We start from the raw sequence: 12,832 nt of genomic DNA, 5'->3' as shown, positions 1-12,832 counted from the left end.
TTTTTTGGAAATGGGGTTGTAGATCTCCAGGAGGAGGGTTGATGACCACTGCTATGGATTGTACAGTTGCCATGAAAGGGTTGGAGCCTAGTAACATTTTTCAATCTTAGTTTTTGGACCTTAAGTGGAACTTCTGTATTCAAGCCCTATTATAAATGTGAACGAGTGCAAGTTTAGGCCAGTTTCAATTAGCATGGTGGTCAAGAAATATTGGTTAGTCAGGACCTAAACTAGACCAGGGATCTTATCTGCAAAGGGCCAGTGTGGCTGCAGGCTTTCATTCCAAACAAGCAGAAGCACACCTGATTCCACTTCTTTAATCAATTGGTCAGTCTTCAAATGACTCATCAGGTGATCTCCTGCTTGGTTGGAATGACAACCGCCATACCGGCCCTTTGTGGATAAGACTGGACACCCCTGATCAAAATTTGTCCATGACCAGTAAAATTGTGTGTTTTTATGTGTTCATGTTAGCTTGTGTTCTGAGGCTGTTTTTCTGTCTAGTGCAGGGGTCAGCAACCCAAATATTAAGAAGAGCCATTTTGTCCTTTTCATCAAAAATCAAACCACCTTTGGAGCCACAACATTTTATGTCCATTTAACTAAAGTAACATTTTACCATCTTGGCTGTAAATATGTTTCAGGATGTGCTAATGTACTAGTATAGGCTAAAGAATATAATATAAACAAAATGCAGACTTACTTTGCTCTGCTTTAAGCTTTAGCCCAGGTATAGCTGCTTTTCTCGCATCTCTGGCAGAAAATTTTTCCTTATTGAATATAATAATTTCTCGATAAATATCTCTTAACATTTGACCTTTTATGAGGCTGAAGACAGCTTCTCATTTACCAGCTTCTTGTTAAAACTTTCTCATTCCACCTTAAATGGTGGCTGAGGCACCAGAATGTAACTGCTGCACCATTTAAGGTGAAATGAGAAAATTTGAACAAGCAGGTGGTGAATGACAAGCTGACTTCAACTTCGCAACTTTTTGTTGTTTGACAGTTTCTTGTTGCAAATTAAATGTATCAGGAAACCAGCTGAGTGCTTACAAGCACAAATAAGTCTGTCCATTTGTTTGTAAATTATCGACGTTCGTCTTGTAATTATTATTCTTTTCCTTGCCCTTTCATTAGCTACTAGCTAGGCGAGATTGTCTGTGTTGCTATGGTGACCAGCGGTCTGCACCGAGAATTATTTTATTATTGCCTAAAAATCAAATTCTGCTATGAAGCCGCAACAGAGCAATTAAAGAGCTGCATGTGGCTCCGGAGCCACATGTTGCCGAACCCTGATCTAGTGACTGCATAAGGTTAAAAAATGAAAAATATTTCACTGTATTTTTAGCAGATAAGCACATGGATATTTAAAAGTAGTATTTATTTGGGTTGCAAATTAAAACTGTGCTACTTGTGCATTATAACTAAAGAGTTACTGTAAATGGGCAGCTGAACTCAGTCACTAGATATTCATATTTAGTGATCTTAATGACTTATTTGACTTATTTTTTTCACTGTATGCATGTTAAAGGGTTAATATTTTACCCACCAGTTCTATATTATATATATATATATAGTTCTATATATATATATATATATATATCAGTTTTATGTTCCTTTTTCATTAGCAATTATTTAGATGGTGGGCCTAAAGAGCTAAAGAGTTAAACCATACAGACATGCTAATTCTACTTCAGCGAGAAAAGGTTTATTATCAATGCAAATCTGTATAGTTCAGTTTTTGAATATGTAATAAGTAACATATTTTTAAAGATTAATTTTATTGATTCATTATTTGTGCGTAATAACAGAAAATGCTAGAATTTCCTCTTGACATTGCTGGTATTTCTATGGTATTTGTCAATAGATTTGAAATGGAAGCTTAATGTTTATAAGAAACACAATCCTAGTCAACCTCTTTCATATTTAGGGACGTGGCATGAGTGGAAAGCAATTACAGAGGTGATCTACTTCGCTGTTCACAATGTAAATTCAAAATATGACCCAGTGTGAAATCTGATTGGATGACATAAGAAAAAGGCCATATTGTTTTACAGCTTTATTGTTCTCAAAGTGCCTGAATAAGTGCAGTTCTCAACTAAGAATTGAACAATATAGCTTACAGCTTAATAAGCAGCTTGTACTTTGCTATGTATGTTGTCTTAAGCATGGCTGGCTACAGTTTAGCATGGCAGCATGTTTAAGCAGCGGGCCTACATTGTATTCAAAGTTGTTCTGTAAGTAAAATGCTTCTGCAGAGTTTACATTTCATCTTTTTAGAATCATCTTTGAAAAGTTTGAAGTGCACCCACTACACGTCCTTTTTTCATGCTGTATCTGCTTTGCTCCTCAGCACCCCGAGCACGACTGATGTGCATCAACACGTTGAGGAAACTTGACAGAAATTCAATAGCTACATGGTCCAAACTTCCATTTACAGAAACTTCTACAGCATTGTGAAAGTACACATACACAAACACACATACACACATTGCTGTGGCTTGAGAATCACTTTCGCAAATCATCCATTTCCATTACACCAGATTTGTGTAGCAGACATGCGAGCTTGCAGTGCTGGTAACCTGTTTTGTCAGTGTGTATTATCAGATGTTCTCTAATGCAGCTGTGTTGAACTACACAGTGAGTTCCTTTACTGAGATATCTCTCTGAGAGTTTCTGAGAGTGCACTCTTAAAAATAAAGGTGCAAAAAGGTTCTTTGTTTGATGCCATGGAAGAACTACTTTTGAAATTTTTTAATGGATGGTTCTTTAGAGAAGCATTTTTGTAAATAAGTTTGGTTCCCTAAAAAAACCCTGGTTGAAAAAGATTTGTGAGTGTGAAGAAGTTTAAAGAACCTCCATGTAATGTTAATGTTCTAGGAAGAACCCACCACTTGGTAAAGAACCTTTACATTACACACTTAAAAATGATGGTTCTTTAGTTCTATATAGAACCATGAAAACTTTGCATGATTAAAGGGTTCTTTGCACTGTGAAATGGTTCCTCAGATTGATGGAAATTGTGCTGAAGATGGTTTCTATATAGAACCTTTTTGAAAAGGGCTCTATGTAGCACCTTCTATTGTAACAAGCTTGACATTGTAACATTAGAAGCATCTTTTTGGTGCTATATAGAATCATTTTCAAAAAGGTTCTATATAGAACCATCCACAGTACATTCTCCATCAATTTGAAGAACACTTTCACGATGCAAAGAGCCATTTAATCATGCAAAGCGTTCTTTAAGTGTTCATGGTTCTATGTAAAGCTATTTCTTTACTAAAGAACCCTTCAAGAACCATCATTTTTAAGTGTATATGTGAGCCTTTGAAAGGTTCTTCACACTTGCAAGAATGATTCTCTAGGGAATCAACAGTGCTTCTTCTATAGCATCGCTCAAAGAACCATTTGTGGAACGTTTGGTAAAGGGTGTAGTAGAGAATGGCATTCATAAACTTTTATAGAAGTTTAGATGGTTCTGTTTGGTACTGTTTGGTAACAGAACAACAGTGTAGGGGAACAATTTTTTTCCTTTTAGGAATAAAGATGCAACAGCTGATTTCCCTGAAAATCCAGAATCAAATATAATTCAATGACTATTACTCAGTGAACTCATTGGTATCAAGTATCAATTGCATACTGAAGCCTGTATAAAAAGCACGGAGACAGTGGTGATATTGTGGCAGGGTCCTGTCCAGTTTGGGTACCATTATGATACCAAGTATGATACCTTTCTTAGTTTGGAGTAAGAGGAACCCTGATTTCCTCACTGGGGACCTTTAGAGTTCAGTAAATGAAGGGCATAATTTAGTTGCATATACTTTGGGAGTCAATTAATCTAAACGTGTTTGCCGTCATTTGGCCAGATGAGACGTTTCAGCATATCTAAATGCAAGGTAAACTTTTCATCTCTAGTTACACCATTATTTTATTATTTTTTAATTGTTGAGGGAGAAGGCCTCATAATTCATTTCCCTTCCCAATCACATTGGCACACTGACTCGGATATCTGCAAGGTCATTTCCATGATGCTTGTTATTTTAAGTTTTTTTCTTACATCTCTGCCCACAAATATACAGAGGAAACTCAGATCATATAGAAATCTTATTAATTGTGTTTAAAACAGTATCAGTGTGTTACATTGTAGTACATTTAAAATGCTTCTTAGTAACCAATGCATGAACTAAATTAACAGACAGAAAATGAGGACTATGATTGCTGCATTCCACAATGCAATCCACAGTGCATATAAATGCAAACACATGCTCAACTTTCTTCATCATGGTCCAACAATCTAAGCACCTTTTTGACACTCTTCAGTGCGGCAATCACCCTCAGCCTAAAAACAGACTGAGAAAAGCCCAAACACAAGATATTTGCCAGGCCAGACATGGAGGAGATGGTCATTGTGATATGTTTGTCATAATCCAGTTGTTCATACAGGGGTGAGCCAAACAGAAAAGCCATAGATATGGCCCACAGGCTGCTGGGGACGAACAAGGCGGTCTGCACTATGCCCATGACAGTCACCCTCATCTGGTTCTGATGTTGCAGACTGGAGGAGGAACCGGTGCTCTGCTCCATCCTCTTGATATGTGCCCGCAGATAGACAAAGGTTCTACTCCAAGCAATTGACAGTGAGCTGAACGGAACAATGAAATACAACAGGAACACCCTAGTGGCCAGCCTAAACAGAAATTCGTTCTCAACAACAGCTCCAGTTACCACTGTGGTGTTCAGTTGACTGGACGTTGAGTTGATGCTTTGCGGTGGTGGCACCAGGTACGATATGGCACCCATGGACAGTGCTGACATAAGCAAGAGCTGATCGAAGAAGAAACCGGCAAAAGCTACATATTTAATGTTCTTCTTGATCCAGACGAAGGCAGCACAATGTTGCGGAACAATCTTCATGTAGTAAAAAATGCTGATCCAGGCGCTGGTGGAGAAGTTGGAGCAGTAGGTTTGGAAGGTTATCGCCACATTTATTACCAGAAGCCAGTCAGGTGGTGAAAGAAAGGCCAGGACAATTGAGATCATGACAATGAATTGCTGGACTGTGGAATTGCATAACTGGGCAGCTAGCAAGAAGTGCAAAGGTTGGTGAACGTTTACTCCCACTGCCGGCTTACTTAGGCAGAAAAAGAAGAAGATGTTCAGCAGCGTAGCGATGATGCAGAAAGGGCTGCAAACGATGGCAAACAACAACTTGTCCATTGATATCAACTGCTCCATTTTGACACCCGTGACACAGTCGTCTGTCGTTGCTTTCTTCTTCTCGCCACCAAATTATATCAGTGCTGTGTTGTCATGTGAGGTAGAAATGGAACATGTTAATATCTTTTAATGAGGCTTGCATGACCTGCACATGCAAAACCTTGAATAAAAAGGCATCATTACCTTTTCCTACTATGCACTGTAAACTATCATGCATCCTGCTTTCATGTTTATAATGTATGGTGTCCTACATGCCTGTTGGGATAGTAAGTCAGATGTGTTCAATTTGCTGCATAATCTTTTCAAAACCAACTCAATAGTTGAAGAAAGAGTTCAGTGTTTGCAGGTTATTTGATTAATTATATTGATTTGTTTTGCACGGATGTAATTCATCAACAGACCTGCAGTCACGGAAGCATTTGAGGTCGGGAGGGGTGGAGCAAGTTTTGACCTTTCTAGTCAAAATTTGTAGTTGTTGCTGGGTTCAAGCTGTGAGTACATATTTTTTATTTTTACTTTTTAAAACTATAAATTCTTGAATGATCCTATAATTATCCTCAGTGTTACTGCACGTTCCTTTCTGCGTTGTGCTGTCTAGCCTATGCCCTTAAAAATGGGGGTTCTTTGAAGGGTTCTTTAGTATCACACTGTCAGAAAACAAGTATTTTGTTTATCAAGCTACAAACAGTGTTAATGTACCTTCAAAGGGTCAAAAGACTAAATGTGGACTTTAAAAAGCTCTAAAGGTGCATTCACTTCCCCAGGGGAGAGGTCCAATAAAAAGCCTAAAGTCAAGGCTTATGGTGTCAATGCAACTTAAAAAACCTTTGATCTCAGAACAAAACCTCATGTTTCCAAAATGGTAACCTCACACGAGAAGGAAAAAACTTTCTAACCTTGAAATGGAAGTTAATGTAACAAGAGTTTTTTTTTAGTAATTTTGGACCATTTCCGTTGGTCCGTTTATCATGACATTTTAACAACATTAAACAATTTTAACAAAAAGACTTTTCCATTTATGCAAAAAAGTAAAAATGAGAAAAATGGAGATACAAGGTTTTTGTATCAACTACAATATGGTACAGTTATGTTCCACAAGGTACTAAAGACATACCCTAAAGAGAACCATCCAAGAGTGTTAATAGAACCATGACAAGTTCTAGGTATGGGCCAAGCAGGTGTGAGGTATATGCTCCAAAGTACTAGATTAATATTTTGGTCAACTTGAGGTCCAAGGCAGTTTAACTAAATTACACTGAAATGCCCAACAGATTCTAGGTAATATTTGAGTAAGTGTGAGCTGCAAACTTTGGGTATTTGGGTAAAATGATAACCAGTAACCAGTCAGTCAAACCAGTACCCAGTCTAATCAATAAATGTCCAACAGGTTCTAGCTATTAATCTGAAAAGGACATAGTACAGTATTACATAAAGTATATAATAATTTGAAATAACAAGGCTGTAACTCAAAAGGTCACTGTAATGTCACATGTTTAATAAGGAAAGTAAATCAGAAAGTTCTCTAGGTACCAGACAGCTATAAAAGGCGGTATAAAGAATCCTAAAGACATTAGAGTGTCATTTAGTATGTATCAGTGCAGCCAGAAAAACTGAACCTGGGAAAAAAGAAAGCAATTATGAATTTTGCCTGTTTAATATGTGACATTACAGTGAGTTTGTTTGTATTTACCAAATATTTATAAGACCACTTTTAGTACTAAATAGAAGCCTTTGTGCTAAGAATCTACCTTTTGTCAGAATTCTTTCTACTCTACAAACATTTCAGAGGTATTTATTTTTCCATATTAATGTTCATTATTATATTTTAATGTATTATTTCTGGCCATACTTTGATGCTTTTGGTACTTTCTTCCACTCACAAAGAATACAATTTATCACGAACAGCAGCAGTGAATACAGCAGAAAGCTATTTAGTGGTGTAGTATGTTTAGTGTAGTGTTTCCCAGTCCAGGTCCTGGAGCACTCTGGCACTGCACATTTAATTGTTTTCACTGTTGCTAACACACCTGACTCAACTCGTTAGCTAGTTTATAAAACCCTTCATCAGTTTGGAATCAGTGTGTTAGTGCAGGAAGACTGCCAAAGCGTGCGGTGCAGGGAGTGCATACCATGCATCAGGTATAGTCAATCATGCAGGATTCTATAAGCAGTGTTCATAAATTTAGACTTATCCAGTGCCAAAAAACAACTAACAAACAAACAAAAATAACAGAACCAAAGGTTAAGTACTAAAGAACTGAATATGCACAACCAAATGATATGAACCTATTTTGAACTGTAATACAGTGCCAAGCTTAAATGAATGATGGCTTGCAAAGACCAACATGGAAGTACGTGCTATCAACATAAGACTGGGTCATTCTACAGAAACGTCCACTTTTCTATCGCTCCATAAGTGTCACGTGTCACTGGTGTCCTATCTTCATTGGTGTTACACATACGAAAGGTAACACCAGGGACAGTAACACCAGTGACATTTTTAATGAAAAATGCATTTTACAAAATGGCTGCTACAGAGCCTCAAACCACGTGTTGTCAATCATGGAATATCCAATAAAATATGTAATTTAATCCATTTGTAATCTATTTTTTCACAATGACCTAAGAATAAAGTAGGTCATACCAGTGATGTCAACTAAAAGCTTCATATGAAATCATGAGCTAAATGAGAACATTTCTGATAACTGAAAGACACAGTGGACTCACCATGTGCTTTTCTTCATAGATCTTCAGAAAATAGGTAAAAGGAAGTCAAATGATGTCATCAGTGTGATTTTTATTTCAAAATAAGAGAAATTTTTTGTTATGCAGTAACACCAGTGACACAACTCCTCAGCTTTCATTATATATTTTATATTTTTTTGCCATTTGTTTTCTTTATGTCATTTAATTTATATATTCCATAGTCATGTGTAGATTATTGCAGTTAAAGTTGCAGAAAAATGTGTTTTTTTCTTCAAAATATGGCCTCAGCCTTTACACATGACTGTGGGGACAAACAATTTTTCTGGTGCTTGGAATTCTATATAATCGATTTAAAAAACAATATTGCTAAATTGATGCTCACGAACATGTGATTGTTAAAATAACATATTGTTTTATTTTAAAAATACAAATACAATTGTTTAAGTTTAATATATCTGTAAATGCCAGGGACACAAAATAGGACGTTTCTGTAGAATGACCCGACTAGAAAGGGCCGCAAGACGATGGTAAGGGCTTAACCCTCCGGAGTCATTAAGAGCATTTTCTGACACATAACATCATACTCATGTGTTTCATATCAAAAGCTCTGTCATCTTTGTCTTTTCGAGACTGCTGCAGCAACTTCAGCTGCTGTAAACTCTTTGCACAGCATTTCATGTGTCCCTGATGTTGACTGAACGAAGCATGAAGGGTTTCCAACATGATGGGTCAGTCCTTAGTGATTTCCTGAGTGCCCATTTGTCAGTTTCTCACAAAATGTAGACAGACATACAAATCCACCAGTTACACAGTGAGAGGCAGATGATGTGTGTCTCAACCCCTCTTCACAGCCTCATAACTCCAGATGTTCATCTTGCAATAAGATAGAATGGAAAGGGCAACTCTTTATTCTATTCAGGAAATGTTTGAACTGTATTTCTGCACTGTATTTTCACAAACAAACATCGAACTTGACATGCAGCGAGTTTGTGGACCCCAGAGGGTTAATGTTTGCTAGCTGGGGTGGCTGGAAGCATAGCGAGAGGAGAAGTGAACCGCCAAACAAAAGGCTGTGGGTTCAAATTCCAGGACTGGCTCTATTCCTGGTTATGCATTTGGGTGAGGCACTTAAAGCCGAATGGCTCTATTCTGTTGGCATTTTACGCAGCGAAATGGCAAATTTCCCTTGTAGGATCAATAAAATATAACAAAGTCATGTATGAAGACACTGAGCAGTATACCTAAACAAACATGAGCTCCCATCGTTCATAGTGCTAATACTGGTGGCTAATCCATGAGCTCTTAAATTTGATCAATTGCGTATACACACACACACACACACACACACACACACACACACACACACACACACATACACATACACACACACACACACACACACTCACACACACACACACATTTTCTGAAACTGCTTATCCTTTGGAGTGCTGGAGCCTATCGCAGTGGTCATTGGGCGAAAGCCAGGACACACCCTGGACAGGTCGCCAGTCCATCGCAGGGCTGCGTATATACAGTACTGTGAAAAAGTTTTAGGAACTTTGGAAAATTACATTTAAAAAGTGTTCACTAGCTCAGAAAAAAACTAGAATAAAAAATTAAATTTGATAATTTCCAAATTTCTAATCTGTCCTTCATTATGTTAAATCAGGTGCTGCTGGTGGATTTTAACAAAATGTGACGGATGAAAGTGTTGAAGAAGAATCTGGAATCAAACGTGTTTTACCAGTTCATAACATATCAACTAGTCACTTTTACTGTATTTATGTTTGTCTGTATTAATTCTGTTATATGGTGTTTTTACATGCAGGCAAAAACACAATTATTGCTCAGATTAATGGTTTTAAATAATGTGCTTAAACGTTTGAACAATACTCTGTATACATATGCATTCATGTTTTAATGAACCTACTAGATAATCCCTCATAATTCTTGTTGTGTTCAGTAATGTTCTATTACAAGTGCCTTAGGCACATAGTGTGGTGGTCTTTGCTTTGTCTTTACATGTGTGAAGTAAAGCAAGTTACTGAGCATTTTGTGTATCTGGGGATTTCTTTGCAATGTCCATAAGAAAACTTGCATTTGCAACAGGCTCTTTGAAATCTCTCTCCACCCAAGAACTGATCCCTTAAAGAACCATCTTTTTAAGTGTGTAGTTTCACATTGTAACAGAGCAGAAGCTGATTTGTTTTTGAGGTGCTTTGTGCTTGTTACCACATGAAATAACGTTTTGACAAAACATTTTTACAGTGTAGTCTGTTTGAACCTATTGTACACTCTTAAAAAAAGATGACTCTTCAAGGGTTCTTTACTTAAGGCAATATTACTACATAGAACCATGAACACTCAAATTTGCATGCTTAAATTGTTCTTTGCATGGTAAAATGGTTCTTCAGATTTTTGAAAATGGTTCTGTATTGCACTAAAAAGGGTTCTGCTGTTGTTACGATGTCAAACTTGTATGCAACATAGACACTGAAATGTGTTTTGATGAATGCATCCAAAAAATGAGAGAACAAGGGAAGCTAAGCATACAACTTCATCCATGACTGAATAAGCCGGGCCTGAAACAAGGAACTGGCAGTGCTGGCAATGTCAGTGTATCTGTGGTCACACACTCATCTATTACTTTTGCATGTGCATGATGCTCCGAGGGTGATGTATCTTTTTTTTCAAATATGTTCAATGGACCTTAGCAGCCACTAGGCATCTATGTAAAGTGCTATGAGGGACATTTACATGTAATATGTAAGTAGGGTGTTCTGACACCGCTCCCTGGTTTGACTGAGGGCAGGTGCCTCTCACGTTTTCATCTTTTTAACACTCACTTCAAGCTGCCTCTTCTCCAAAGTTGTTTTTTTTTTCTTGCGCTTGAAAGCACAACCAAATGTCAGTAATCACAAACACAGATTTCATTGAATTTCGGGTTCAAGCAACAGTAATCTTCTAGCTAAATTCCTGAACTGGTGAAGTACTCACATACTGGATTAAAATCAGTACATTAAAATGCCAAAATGCTGAAAAAATCATTACTTTTTTATTAAACATGTATTTACAATATAACTGTACAATTATACAAAACACGCCCCCTAAAATAACCAGTATCAATAGAGGTATAAAATAGTCTGAGGGAGAAACATATTAAAGGACACTTCAATTTAAAAACAGAAAAAGACAATCAGTCAGCAGATTAGCATGACATGACATGGAGGTTCTCAAGTTAATAAAGAACAGATGATTCAGGAATAAATAAAGTGACCCCAGTAAGTTTTTATTAATTTTGTGAACTGGTAATCTCAGTTGTTGTGAGTTATTTGTGAATAAGTGAGTGTATCATTTATTTGAGGGTACATCAAGTTGCTAAACAGTACCCTAAATTTGTGAGTCTAGGACTGGCTGTGCCAAGCGTCTTAGAGACCACTGGCCAAGCTACCACTGAGGATGGTAAATCTGCTGCTAAATCAGAAATGGTTTCAGTTTCCAGTGACTACATATATGCACATTTTTTGTCATAAAACTCAGTGAATGTCAAATTTATAGTATATAGTTTTTATAGTTTTCAGGTTTTCTGCATAAAAGGCTAAAAGAAATCATGAAGACAAGCAAAAACGGACCCTGTTGTAGAAAAAAACTTGGTAATAAAATTTGAAACAAACATTTAGAATTAAGCAGAAAAACAGTTTTTCTCTTTGCAACCCAAGCAGTAATGATTCAAATGTATTGTTAAGTTTCTAATGGATTGTTAAAGCTGCACTGTGTAAGATTTGGGGATTTGGAGACCTCTCTGGTGGAAATGTGTAACAGCACACAACGTGTGGAAGCACAATTGTGAGTTGTGCTTTGGACCCCTTCCCCCAAGCAGATGAATCTTATGATTGAGAGAGAATTTAAAGAGGGTCAGACATGTTTTCTGACTTTGTGAGTGAATTATCTAATATCATCATTATATTTTCATCACGCAATACATAAAGAAGCATGACATAGTGAGAAAAACTCAGAAAAAAAATAAAGCACACTTACACCATATTATAGCCTGTTTTGTTCTTCTGACTCAGCAATGCTACTTTCAATTTTAACAAAAAAAATCTTACATAGTGCAGCTTTAAGTGTCAGATGTACTCGTTTCATAACCCAAATTTTGCATTCTTAGAAAAAACAAAAAAAAAACACATGCCAACCTGAATTTCAATAAACAGCAAAGTCTCCAAATGAAGTTCCTAGACTTTGAGTATATAGAGCATCATGTCAAGGTTTGCTCATGTGAAAGATGACGTGACGTTTCACATCATAACATTGAGTGATATTTTCTGTTGTAACAGGAAGCTTTTATGAAGACACACTGCTTTATGTCTAAATGTACAGTTTCCCAACGTGACCATTAGAAGCTTGGTAAAATTTCTAAATCATTTTCAGTGTTTTAATGAGCGAGACCTACACTGACTGACCAGACAGAACCTAAGGAGAAGGGTGAGCTGCTGTTTACATACTGTTGACACTGGCTAAGTTTAATGAATAATCTGCCTTCTTTTCATATGCAGAAATGGCCACATTCAAATAATCTTTTATAGGATGTTTTAAAAAGTACAGTACTGTGTAAAAGTCAAGGACCCCCACTTTCAGTTATTGAATTTCCAGTCAAAATGGCCATTAAGTACGAGTTGCCCGTTTTTCAGGAGATATTTCTCAAGAGATTCAAAAAATGATTAAAAGCTACAGAGAAAATGGGACTCCTAACAACCACTTGCAGCACCTGGAAGACCACCAAAACTGTCCCCATCAGATAAACAGTGCTTAAAGCTTCCATCTTTGAGAGAGAGGAGAAAATCAAGCTGCTTCAGATCTGAAAAAATCCACAGGTGTTTCTGTCCATCCTTCCACGGTGAGAAGAAGA

The sequence above is a fragment of the Colossoma macropomum genome, unplaced genomic scaffold (assembly GCF_904425465.1).
Source record: "Colossoma macropomum unplaced genomic scaffold, Colossoma_macropomum, whole genome shotgun sequence".
NCBI lineage: Eukaryota > Metazoa > Chordata > Actinopteri > Characiformes > Serrasalmidae > Colossoma > Colossoma macropomum.
This window is presented reverse-complemented; position numbering follows the sequence as displayed.